This window comes from Saimiri boliviensis, chromosome 1 (assembly GCF_048565385.1).
Source record: "Saimiri boliviensis isolate mSaiBol1 chromosome 1, mSaiBol1.pri, whole genome shotgun sequence".
NCBI lineage: Eukaryota > Metazoa > Chordata > Mammalia > Primates > Cebidae > Saimiri > Saimiri boliviensis.
In genome coordinates, this window is record NC_133449.1 from 98,538,314 (window position 1) to 98,551,491 (window position 13,178).

The 13,178-nt window shown below is 54.8% G+C and overlaps 1 protein-coding gene across 1 annotated transcript in view; it reads right to left on the minus strand.

Moving 5' to 3' along the window:
- Positions 1-4,764, minus strand: part of MEAK7 (MTOR associated protein, eak-7 homolog) — a 30,021-nt gene extending 25,257 nt beyond the window's left edge. Inside the window, exons 1-2 of the mRNA XM_003922807.3 lie at positions 4,395-4,764; positions 3,251-3,608 (exon numbers count right to left, since the gene is read on the minus strand). The gene's annotated coding sequence lies outside the window, so the exon portion shown is untranslated. The remainder of the gene's footprint in view (positions 1-3,250; positions 3,609-4,394) is intronic.
- Between the last annotated feature and the right edge of the window lie 8,414 nt (positions 4,765-13,178).

The following is a 13,178-nucleotide window of genomic DNA, read 5'->3' on the forward strand; positions in this document are numbered from 1 at the left end:
ACAGCCCAAGCAGCCACAACAAAGCAGACCCAGCCTCTGCATCAACTCTAAGAGGCTGCAAGGTGGGCCATACCACCTGTGCCTAAGCCCTGGGAAACAACCTTATGCAGGGCTGCATTAGGACAGGAGCCATTATAACCTGATTTCTGAACCTTCGCTGGTTCCAGAGGGGAGAGTGCAAAGCAGGGGGGAACGGGACCCTCCCGGGACCGACTCTGTAATAACACCCACCCATCACACGCCCCTGCTGGAGGCTCTGTGAAGGGTCCACAGGCCCAGGAGAAATTACAATGCAAAATGTCCACACCCACTGGGTGAAGAGCAGCAGGGACCCGCGGTGGTCAGAGCTGCACTTTCAGCTCCAGCTCCCAGACGGATGGGAGAAAGGTGCGGAGCTAGGCAGGCACCAGCAGACAGGACAGGAGCCCAGAAATGCTCTGAAGCCGCGCGGCCCACGGCAGGCCCAGGGGTGCCAAGAAAGGCACGGATGCAGAGCTAGGCTCGCAACGCATTTTACAAGCAAGAGAGAGGAGGGTATGGGGGAGCCTCCAGTAGAAACCCCAGGGCTGGTGCCAATGAGGTAGGAAGATGGGCAGCCCCTAAGAACACAGCGCTGTCCACAGCACTGCCATTCCTAGTGCCTACAGAGTGCTGGTGAAGGGACACATCTCAGAACAGCTCAAGGACAGCCTGTCTCCTTTGAGAGCCCCCTGCCAGACAAGATGAAGAAACAGCAATGGTGCCAAGTGTTCCACAGTCCGTCCACCCTTGCCCCAGTCTCTTTCATCAGGCCAGACAGCTAATTAATTTGGAGGACGGCATGAAGGCCCTTGACGCATTCTTATCTCTCTCCAAACCCAAATTCCTGAACTCTCAGTCCCTGGCAAGTTTTCTCAGTGTCATGGGACTTTAAGCTGTGCGTGGCCTCGAGCCTTCTGTGGGTCTCCTTGTATCAAGTTCTCCCAAAGGACAAAGCACACTGGTGCTGAGAGCGTACATCAAGGTTGCTTGTGCCAGTGGACCTCAACTGGGGACAGGTTTGTCCTCCAGGGGACATGTGGCAAAGACTGGAAAAGTGTGGTGGTCACAACTGGGGGAGGGGAGTGCCGCTGGCATCTAGCAGGGATGCTGCTAAAAATCCTACAGTGCACAGGACGGCCTCGCGGCAAGGAAATGTCTGTCTCAGACATCAGTAGGGCTGAAGGTGAGGACGCCTGGCTTCTGAAGCTGTGGGCAGGGAACAAAATGGAAGCCAGGTGCAGCGGCTCAAGCCTACAATCCCAGAACTTCAAGCACATCATTTGAGGCCAGCCTGGGCAACATAGTGAGAACGCCTCTCTACCAAAAATACAAAACTTAGCCGGGTGTGGTGGCGTGTGCCTGTAGTCCCACCTATTCACGAGGCTTGGCGGGGAAGGTTGCTTGAACCTGGGAGGAGGAGGTGGCAGTGAGTCAAGATCACAACACTGCACTCCAGCCTGGGTGACAAAAAAAGACCCTGTCTCAAACAAAAAACAAAAGTTTCAGCAGCCCATAATAAGTGGCCAGCATTTTCTGTGTGGCCAGACTCTTCAGTGAGGCCCTTAGGCCCATCTGTGTACTTCTTTGTAAAATCTGGTTTTAGCAAAAAAAAAAAAACAAGAAAAAGAAAAAAGAAAAAATAAAGCAAACCACCACACCACCCATTCTTGATACCTGATCACCATTATCTCTTCGCTCCTTATCTAACCAGGTTCAACGCTTAGGTCAGGGGTATGCAATCTTTTGGCTTCCTTGGGCCACACATAAAACCCACTAACGATAAATGATAAGCTTGTGTGTGTGTGTGTGCGTGTGCATGTGCGCGCGTGTGTGTGCATGTGTGTGTATGTGTGAATGACAAAAAAAAAAATCTCATGATGTTTTAAGAAAGTTGACGAATTTGTGTTGGATGTCTTTCAAAGCAGTCTTGGGCCACATGCAGCCCACGGATTGGACAAGCTCACCCTAGGTGATGTCTGATCACCCTGATCCGCCTTCAGTAAGAATCTCTTTGGTCAGCTTACCCAGAACCCACCTTCCCCCCTGATGTTTCCTCAGTCATTTTCCATCTCCTGATCCCCACCCTGCTCCCAGGCTTCCCATTTGCCCATGCTATCCTCAGTGTTGAGCCAGTCTCTCTCCTTCACTACAAATTCCCATTGCTGTGGTCCCTATACCCATTGCAATGGTCTTGAATAACTAACGTGCTGCTAATAAGCATCATTAAGTCATTTCTTTAACATAAGGTTGAGAAGATGAAATAAGGTAACCCAGGGCATCCAACCTGCTTACTGAAGGTCAGACAGAATAACGGACCCAAGGCAACAGAGAGTGGCTCCTTGAGTTCTCGTCTGGGAAAAAGAAAAACTTGTCTGCTTGGAAGGAAGAGAAGGTTGTTTGCTTCAGTGCTGGAAAGTTAACAGAGGACGACTGTGCAGGATGGGACCCACGGTTCCCACTGGTATGCCTCAGTCACCTCCTACTCAGAGCTTCTCCAACAGGCAGTTACATGGGTGCTTCCCGCCCTGCCCACCAAGCCCCAACTCTCTATTCCGAGGGTCCCACAACCCTAGAGCCATGCAAGGAGCCCTCTGTATACCCACAAGCTGGGGAGATTCCAACTGCCTGATGCGGCCAGGCTTCAGGTCGTGTCTGTCTCTCAGAGCCAGGGGCCCTTAATGCGAACGCGCAGCTGGAGCCTGAGAAGGAATTCCTGCGGGCCAGAAGGAACTGCCCTGCTGACCACCTACATGGCCTGGGAAGTTATCAGCTAGCTGTCCTGGAAATGTCCAGCAGGGTGTGGTCAGAATAAGAAGGAAGACCCACTCCATACACACTTCAGTGTCTACCCTAGACCGGCCTCCTCTGCGGAGGCACCGCTCCCCTTCCACGTCTACACTGGCTCTGAATCCCCCTTCAACACGGCCGGCCTTGACCCTGGGGGAGGCACCTCCCCACCCTCTTTACCTTGACCACGTGAATAGCGGGAGGTGCAGAGTGATTCTGATTCCACCAGAAGAGCTTCCCTCCATCCCTCCCAGCCGTCCCCACCTCTCCCCTCCCGCGACCTCTCTCCTCTCCCTCCCCCGACCCAAGGGCCTGGAGAGGCAGGGGCGGCCAGGGAGGGGCGGGACCCAGGCCTACTCTGGGCTCGTCTGCTCCAGTCTCCACCTCAGCTGGGCCCACGCCTCCGGGTCTGCTCACCGAAGCCCGAGGCCTAAGCACCTACCTGGCAGGGCTTCCTGGCGCGGTTCGGTTCGGTCCGCTCCAGTGCAGCAACCCGCAAGTTTCTCTCAGGAGCCGCCCCTTCCCCGTTGCCTGGCAACACTTCTGACGGGCAGTTATTTGCCCCAATCGTGGAAGCGAAAGCGGAAGCCTGGGGCGGAGCCAGTGGTGACGCACCGCACAGGAAATGGGCCGAAGCCGGCGGGGCGTGGCCGGGGGCGGGGCCTCGGTCTGCTGTAGGAGCGGCTGTAGGAGCGGCTGTAGTGCCTGGAATCCGGCCGGGCTGCTTGCGTTCCGAGACGTCACCAGGAGAAGGTGACCAATGACTCAGGCCAGGCATCGCCGAGGGCCAGCAGCCGTACCTGGGGAGAAGGGGTGTCTGGGCTGGGCACTGGAGCGGAATAACCAGGGTGTGGGAGGTCCTGGGTGAGAGGCTGAGCTTGGGGTGGAGACACCCGGGGAGGAGAGTGGCCCACGTGGAGCGGAGAGGAGGCCGGAGCCTCCCTGCAGAGGCCGCTGCAGTGCAGCCTCGTGGGCCCGGACAACTCTCCCCCGACTCCCCGGCGGCGTGCTGGTCCTGGCCTGGGGCCTCGGACCGCCTCTCCTCGGGCCTCACGCCGCCGGCTGCCCCTGCCTCGCCCTTCCCTGGCGCCAGGTGCTTCCCGGCAGCCATTAGGCCCCAGCTCCACCGCCTGGCCAAATAGACTTCCTCCACCCCACGTGCTCCGCTTGAGCCCGTCCCCATTCCCTCCAAGACGTCTGAACCTGTCACCCCACTTCTTCAGCTTGTTCCTTCTCAAACCCACCAAAACCTCGTCCCAGGGGGCTGGTCACTGCATCCAAGGGGCACTTTGGGTCCTCTCAGGCAGCGTTTGGTGTTTGGTGATCCAGCTCTCATCAGAGCTCTCTCCTGGGCACCCTGGCGCCATTCCTTGCCCTGGTTCGCTCGCTGTCCCTGGGTCCTTCCAGCTTGTGCTCTGGAGTTTTTCCGCCTCTCCCTACTCTCTCCACTCCACGCGTCCTCCCTGGGGGCCACCTTCCTGCAGATTCAGCTCCCGCATGTCCACGGTACCGCATGTCCCCGGCACGGCCTGCTGGTTTTCCAGCCTGGAAACCGTGACCCCGCCCGCCAGCGTCCACTCACTTACCAGGCATCTGCACAAGGCTGTTTTGCCAGCACCTCAAAGTCAGCCTCTTCCCTCCAAAACCGAGTTCACTTCCTTCCTCGGCGCATCATCGCCCCTTCCACAGCCTGAGTCAGAGACCAGAGTCACAGGGGACACGGCCTCCGCGCTCTCCCCCCACTTTTGAGTGCTCACATCTGACCTCCAGGATGTGCCCTCCGTCTGTGCACTCCCCTCCGTGTCCCCAGGGCCTCTGGTCCAGGCAGGAGGGCAGTCATGGCCTCCTTCCTTCCTGCAGGGACTATAAACACCCACCTGGTGAGGCAGGCAGACTGAGCTCAGGAGGTGGAGACAAGCCTGGGCAACATGGCAAAACCCCGTTCCCACAACAAATACAAAAAGTTAGCTGGGGGTGGGGGTGGGGTGCACACCTGTAGTCCCAGCTACTCGAGAGACTGAGGTAGGAAGATCACCTGACCCCGGAAGGTTGAGGCTGCAGTGAGCTGTGACTGCACCGAGCTGTGACTGCACCACTGTACTTCAGCCTGGGTGACAGAGCCAGACCGTTTCTCAAAACAGCAACAACAAAAATCCACCTGACCGCTCATCAGGCTGGAATAACAGGCTCAGATAAAACCACCTGCAAATTTAACAAGGAACCCCGTTTCTCAAGGACAGCCTGCGGCAGCTATCCCATATCACAATGACCCCGTCCTTGAGGGACAACAGCTTTTCTAGTCACTGAGAACTTTGCTCTCTCAAATCTCATTTGCACTAACTTTGCTATCTGAAATCAGTAAGAAGGAAACAACCTGCCAGTCCCTGTAGGGTACAAGTCACTTGGATACCGAAGCAGCTTGGGGTTCCAACCTGGAGGAAGAACCCCACATAGTCCACTTCCGGCGCAGTATTCCCTAACTATCACGACTTGGGGGCTCCCAGAAAAAAACCGGAGTCCCTTTGCAGTCCAGCCCTCATGCTGGCTGGCCCCCTCGCACTGAGCCTTGCTCTGAGCCTCTCAGAAGGCTGCCTCGTCTATGCCTATAATTCCAGCACCTTCGAAGGCTAAGGAGGGTGGATCACCTGAGGTCTGGAGTTTGAGACCAACCTGGTAAAACCAGGTGAAACGCAATTCCTACTTAAAATACAAAAAGCTGGGCGTGATGCTGGGCGCCTGCAATCCCAGCTACTCAGGAAGCTGAGGCAGGAGAATCGCTTGAACCTGGAGGTGGAGCTTGCATTTGAGCCGAGATGGCACTATTGCACTCCAGCCTGGGCAGCAGAACGAGACTCAAATAAAAACGGCTGCCTTATCTGAACCTCATCTGTGCTTCACCCTTCCACAAGATCCTAGGAACATTCTCTTTACCTGTGTCCCACGAGGTATTTCCTGGGGCTGCAGATGAACAAACTTACAGGGTCCAGCCCTACAGGGTCCTGTGAGCCCCTCTCTGCTGCTGTGCAGACGAGAAACGGTGGAAATAAGAGACACAAGACACTGAGAGAAAAGAGAGTTTGGGCTCAGGGGTCCACCACCAACAAAACTGCAGAGCCCTGCAGTGGCCCCGAGTGCCCGGACACTCTGACTTTTACTGAGTACAAAGCAGGGCGCAGGGAAGGTCGCGAGAGGGAATGGTGGTCGGTGAGAGGGTCAGTAAATCACGTGACTTGAAGACAGTGGGCCGGGACTTCCAAGCAGCCGAGGCCAGGAGAAAACCTAATGTGTCAGCGCTCTTCGTGTAATTGTCAGAAATATCAAGGACATTAAGATTTCGTTACTGTCACTAATTCTTATCTGCTAAGAAAAAGAACCCAGGTGCAGAAGCGGAGCGTGAGAGTGGACGTGGAGCGTGAGCCCTGAAGCGCAGCGTCACACAGGGACAGTTCAGCCCCGATGTCCGGGGGCTTCCCTGACAGCAGCCAGGCCCAACGAGAGAGCTTGGAGGAGCGGAGTGTTCCCCTAACTCCCCAGGAAGGAGACGTCTCCTTCCCTAGCTGGCTAAACAGCAGGGCTTTCCCAGCGCTGGCACTTGCCGCACTGCCGAGGCGCCCTCCAGCAGCCCTTAGCCGGCATGACAAAGGCTTAGAGCATCTTACCTTCGGGTCGCTTTGTTCACAATGTCACCTCAGTTCCATGCTTCATGTCCCAATGGTCATTAGCAAAATTAAAGGTTATATTGAGTATATATCTTTATAAATGAGTAACTGTAAGATGATAGATGATTATATAAAGGAGTAACTCTGTACTTACCTTTCTAATTCTTTTCTAAATCCCTGTTTATATGGGAACAGGCTGAGGCTTCAGACCCCTGCCATGGCACTAGCGGGGTTTCCCACACACACAAACCTGACTTCATCAGGCTACCTGCTCCATCCCAGCGGTGTCAGGCTGGTTAGGCTGGCACAATGGCAAGACCCCCGGGCATCATTTGTCCCTACAGTTTGCAGATACCTACTACGTGCCAGGCAGCGGTGACCCAGCTGTGAGCAGGAGCCCCCACCTTCCACATGCTCCACCTCCAGCACTCACTCCCGGCTTGCCAAAGAGGTGGGCATGGCAGGTACATTGAGGGGAGAAAGATGGGTAGGGAGGGGCGGCTGCGGATGAGACAAGGAGAAAATCAAGGACAGGGCAGGGTTGCGGGTGAGGCTACCAGCAAAGCAATAGGTGGGCTTTCAAGGTAGAAGCCGGAACCTCTAGGCTTGAAAGGAACTCAGGGGCCTCCAAACCTTTTCCTTTCTTGCGTCAGGAGTCTGCTGCCTTTCCAAGCCTTTTCCTATCAGAAGCCAGTACCAGCTTCCTAACACCCCTGGAAGGGAGGCAGTGCTCGCACCATGAGAGCACTGGGGTCCAGAGACGTGACTTTTCCAGGGACACACAGCTAGGGTGCAGGGCTCTTCCCCGTATGGCACGCTCCCTGCCGTGGAAGTAACCTGGTCTGATCATTCTGTAGCCCTTTCTGTGGAGTGGGAAGATGCAGCCTCTGGCTCTCAAAGACCCCACAGGGTCAGCCCACAGTAGGCACTGTACTTGCAGGGGGAACCCAAAAGGCCTCAGGGAAGAACTCATTTCAGAGCGAGTCTCGGGTGATCAGAGTGAGTCTCGGGTGATCAGAGTACAGGCCATCCTGCAGACCAGAGGAGCCGGTTGTCGGGGACTCCATGAAGCCACCATTCTGTAAGGTGACGGCGGCACAGGGCTTCAGAGCTGGTGTGAGAAGTGGTGGGGAAGGTCTTTACCCTCTGTCTCTTCCCTCTCCCTCCAACAGGTGGCCCGTCTGGGTCTGGACGAACCTGAGGGCTCCCACCTCCAGGGCCGCCTGCTTCTCTCCAACTCGGTCACTAGAGTCACCAAAAATCACATTATCTCACTTCTGAAAGCCCTTCAAAGGCTTCGTGCCGTGGTTCACAAGGCCTCGCCTCATTTCTAATCCCACCTGCCGCCCGATTTCTAATGTCACCTGGGCTGCTCTCCTTTGCCCTTCTGCCAGCACGTGGAGCAAGACAGGCGCTTTCTGGCTCACTCCTCCCTGGGAGGGCACCTCCAGCTTGTGGCCTGGCTCCACCCTCCTCACCCTCCAGGTCTGGGAGGCCTGGCTCCACCACCCTCGGGCCTTACCCTCCCCACCTGCTTCCCGCTCCTGTCACCCTGATCAGCTTTCCCGGCCCTGGCTTCGCTCCACCATTGTTCTCTTGTGCTGTGTTTCTTTCCTCCTCTCCCCGCACAGCCCTGGAATGCAGACTCTTAATAAACACACCCGCCAGGTTTGCCTTAACACAGAGCCAAGTGCCTGGCACCCGGTGGATGCCAATAAATAACTGTGGCAAGAAGGAAAGGATAGGGTGGCACTGTGGTGACTTCATTCCACTACAGCGGGTCTGATGATACCACAGGAGCGCCCGCACCTGCCCAGCAGAGCTCTGCCGGGAGCATGGCCATGCTATCCTGATTTGAGAACACAGGATGACAGCATCTGTCGTGTGCCCACCCAGCTGTGCTAGCCTTTGGGGTGCTCCCTGGTTCTGACGTCAGTTGATCAGGGCTGGCTGGGCTGCCTGTCCAGGCATCCTCAGATCCTGCCAACCAGACATCCTTTTTGGGTGGGGGGGGGCAGGCACAGAGTTTCATTCTGTCGCCAAGGCTGGAGTGCAGTGGCGCAATCCTGACTCACTGCGACCTACGCCTCCCAGGTTCAAGTGATTCTCCTGCCTCAGCCTTCCAAGTTGCTGGGACTACAGGCATGCACCACCACATTCAGTTAATTTTGTATTTTTAGTAGAAACGGGGCTTCACCATATTGGCCAGGCTGGTCTCGAACTCCTGACCTCAGGTGATCTGCCCCCCTCAGCCTCCCAAGGTCCTGGATTACAGGCGTGAGCCACTGCGTACGGCCAGACCTCTCTTATTTTTTAAGCTGGAACAAAAACAGAAGGCTTTCTGCCTGAGGGCAGCAGGCCTGGCTGTCAACAGTGCACATGCCATGGCCCCCTGGAGCAGCATGGGCTCCAAGGCCAATGTCCCAGGAGAAGCAGCTCCATAGACCTACGCATCTAGAGCCAGGGTGCCCCCAACCCGGGGCACCGACAACACAAATGAGTAGCCCCAGCTCTTCACCTCAGCTTCTTAGAGTCAGGTGCCTGTACCTGCAGCCAAGGCTCCTGATGGCCAAAGACACACGGGCTTTTACACATGAACGACTGGGCCCTGTCTCCAGCCTGCACACCCCTGTGCTTCCTGCACACGCCAACCAAGTGTGTCTTTTTCAGTGCTTTTTAGACAGAGCAGCAATTTTTTGTGGGCTGAGGCATACCAAGCATGGACAGCAATGGTGGCCTCTCAGATGCAGGCACTGGGGGTCCATGGGAGCAAACAGGAGCCAATGTGCCAGCCTGGGCAACACAGTGAGACCCCATCACCACAAAAATAAAAAACTTGTCTGGGTGTGGTATGGCACATCGGCAGTCCCAGCTACTCAGGAGGCTAAGGCAGGAAGATCGCTTGAGCCCGGCGGAGTCCAGGCTGCAATGAGCCGTGATTGCACACCACTGTACTCCAGCTTGGGCAGGAGAGTGAGACCCTGTCAAAAAAATAAAATAAAATAAAATAAAAAAGGCCAGGCGCAGTGGCTCAAGTTTGTAATCCCAGCACTTTGGGAGGCCGAGGCGGGTGGATCACGAGGTCAAGAGATCGAGACCATCCTGGTCAACATGGTGAAACCCCGTCTCTACTAAAAAAAAAACACAAAAAATTAGCTGGGCATGGTTGTGCGCGCCTGTAGTCCCAGCTACTCAGGAGGCTGAGGCAGGAGAATTGCCTGAACCCAGGAGGCGGAGGTTGCGGTGAACCGAGATCGTGCCATTGCACTCCAGCCTGGGTAACAAGAGCGAAACTCCGTCTCAAACAAACAAACAAACAAACAAACAAACAAACCCAAAAACCAAAGAAAACCGAACAGCAGTTTGCGAGCTACTGAAGTGGCGCCACCTCGTGGCCATACCCTGCAGAAACAGCCCACGCTGCAATCTGCCCACCCGCCTGCCTGGGAAGTTAACTCTTTTTGTTTTTGATGGAGTTTCGCTCTTGCTGCCCAGGCTGGAGTGCAATGGCGCAATCTTGGCTCGCTGCAACCTTCACCTTCCGGATTCAAGCGATTCTCCTGCCTCAGCCTCCCAAGTAGCTGGGATTACAGGCATTAGTCACCACACCCAGCTAATATTTGTATTTTCAGTAGAGACAGGGTTTCTCCAGGTTGGCTAGGATGGTCTCAATCTTCTGACCTCAGATCCACCCGCCTCAGCCTCCCGAAGTGCTTGGATTATAGGCATGAGCCACCGCGCCCAGCTATTCTCAATTTTATTTTAATAAGAGATTTATATTACTTGATATTTTGCATATAAACTGAGACTGTCTCTTTAAAAAACATACATGATGCATTTTCAACCAGGTGCTGCTCCCTGGGACGGCCAAGGGCTGCCCAGCTGTCCCCTGGGCACCAGCTCCTGTTTTTTTATGCTGACTGTGGGCACTGAACCCTTCTTGGCTCCCAGGGATCCAGACCAGGCTGGTCTTGCCATCCACGGCGGTGCCTCTGCTGGTGACACCCCTGCCCAATTTTCCAAGTCCTACTTTGGTGCCTCCACAGAATGGCTGAGCCACCACCAGGCCCCTGTTGTGGCTGAGCGTCCACTCTCTCCTCCCCACGTGCTCCATGCCCCTGACTCCCCATCTCTGGACCCATCCGGGGAACCCCAAAGTTTGGGTTGCATAGATTACCTTTTGGGCAAGGCTGTTAGGAGGCCACCACCAAGAAGCAAACACAGGAGCAGCTGTGTCCCCAGGAGCGCCCCCAGCAGTCTCCAGCAGCACGCGGTGAGGGGAATGATGATCTGTCTGTGCGGTGAGCATGGCTTGTGCAGCAGAAGTCAAGTTCGTTTTATTGAACTTGTGCTCATTTTCAGTTTGAAGGGCCGCGTGTGGCGGCAGTTATTATATTGCACAGAGCTTGCTGGATCACACGCAACATTTCAAAATCACAAATCAAAAATAAATGTATGGCTCACCCACTGGGATGGATAACATGTTTGTTTCATTTTTGAGACAGGGTCTTGTTCTATTGCCCAGTTAAGAGTGCAGTGGTGCGATCACAGCTCACTGCAGCCTCAACCTCCCAGGCTCAAGCCATCCTCCCACCTCAGCCTCCTAAGTAGCTTGGATCAGCATACCCCACCACACCAGGCTATTTTTATTTTTTGTAGAGACAGGGCCTCACGATGTTGCCCAGGCTGGTATCGAACTCCTGGGCTCAAGCAATCCTCCCATCTTGACCTCCCAAAGTGCTAGGATTATAGGCATGAGTCACCATGCCTAGCCTAAGAGGGCCAAAATTCCAAAATTTTTTAAATAATAAGTGTTGGAGAGGAGTTAGTTCTCTGCTCCTGCACTGCTAGTGAAATGGTGCCGCCAGGGGGGAAAACAGTCTTCAAAAAGTTCAAGAGAGTTAGCACAGAACCAGCAGCCCCACACCTAGATGCACACAACCCAAAGCTGAAAGCTGTATTCAAACCCAGGCTAGGACGTGGATATTCAAACAGCCCTCTGCTCACGACAGTCAAACAATGGAAACAAACTTAAGAGCCCATCTGAAGAATGCATGAACACGATATGGCACCTTCACACAATGGAATATCATTTGGTGATTTAGAAAAAAGGAATGAACCACTGACACGTTACAACGTGGATAATCCTTGAAAATCCGATGTTACATGAGAGCAGTCAGACACAAAACACCATGGATTGTAGCTGTGACGCAAAACAGCCAGAAAAGACACATTTTGAGACAAAGTAGATTGTGGCTGCCAGGGCTGGAGAGCGAGGAATGCGGAGAGACTGCTAAGAATGGCTCTGGCGGCCGGGCGCGGTGGCTCATGCCTGTAATCCAAGCACTTTGGAGGCCAAGGCGGGCAGATCACCTGAGGTCGGGAGTTCAAGACCAGCCTGACCAACACAGTGAAACCCAGTCTTAAAAAAGAAGAAAAAAGAAACGCCTCTGGCATCTCTTGGGGGTAGAAGAGTATTTTAGAACTGGAAGAGGCCACATTGGCAGCAATTGTGAATGTATTACCCTAAACGTCGTGGAATCACACACTTAAAATGTGGAATTTTATGTGATGGGAATTACACTAAGATTTTTTTTTTTCTTTTGAGATGGAGTTTTGCTCTCGTCACCCAGGCTGGAGTGCAAGGGTGTAATCTCGGCTCACTTCAGCCTCCGCCTCCTGGGTTCAAGTGATTCTCCTGTCTCAGACTCCCAAGTAGCTGGGATTACCTGGCTAATTTTTGTATTTTTAGTAGAGGCGGGGTTTCACCACGTTGGCCAGACTGGTCACTCCTGACCTCAGGTGATCCACCTGCCTCAGCCTCCCAAAGTGCTGGGATTACAGGCATAAGCCACTGCACCCAGCCACTAAGATTTTTTTTTTTTTTTTTTTTTTTTTTTTAAGGAACGTACACAATCTTTTGAGCCCCTCACACAGATATTGCTGTCAAAGGGTCAAGGCTGTGGAGATCTGCTGGAGGGCCGAGTTCCATTTCCCCTGAAAGAGGGTGCTGCATCTGCCTCTCGGGGCCATGGGCCCCCACTCGGAGAGCTCCAGCCAATGGCCACATCACACGTGACGCAGTGGAGGGGCCAGGGCAGCAGAGCGAGGTCTGATCCCAGGAACTGACTGCCCTGCCACCCAGCCGCAGGCCAGAGGTGGGGCATCCAGGACAGGTGGCCGCAGCAGTCTGTAGACACTGCAGAGTACCAGGAGCCCAGCCCTCCACGGAGCACCAGGAGCCCAGCAGTGAGGGGCTGCCCGGCCCACGGCCCAGGGTGAACCGGGAGGGTGAAAGGCCAGGGGCTGTTCAGCTGAAGGGCTGCCGCAGGCACGGCGTGGCAGCAGAGTCTCCAAGGACATGCACAAGTGACCACGAGCTCAAAGTCAGCTTCAAACATGGGCTCCTGAGCACCTGAAGCCAGCTTACCCCCATGGGATGCACAACAGCCCCCAAAGACATCCATGCCCTAATCCCCAGAACCTGTACATATGTCACCTGACACGGCAAGAGGGACTTTGCAGATGTGACTAAGTTGAGGACGCTGAAACGGAGTGATTATCCCAGATTACCCAGGTGGGCCCCAGGCGATCGCAGCAATCCTAATGGGGAAAGACAGGAGGCTCAGGGTCGGAGGATACGTGATGGAGGTGGGGATGGAGGTAGGGGGAGGCGCCAGGCAGTGAGTGCCATGCTACAGTCTCGAAGAT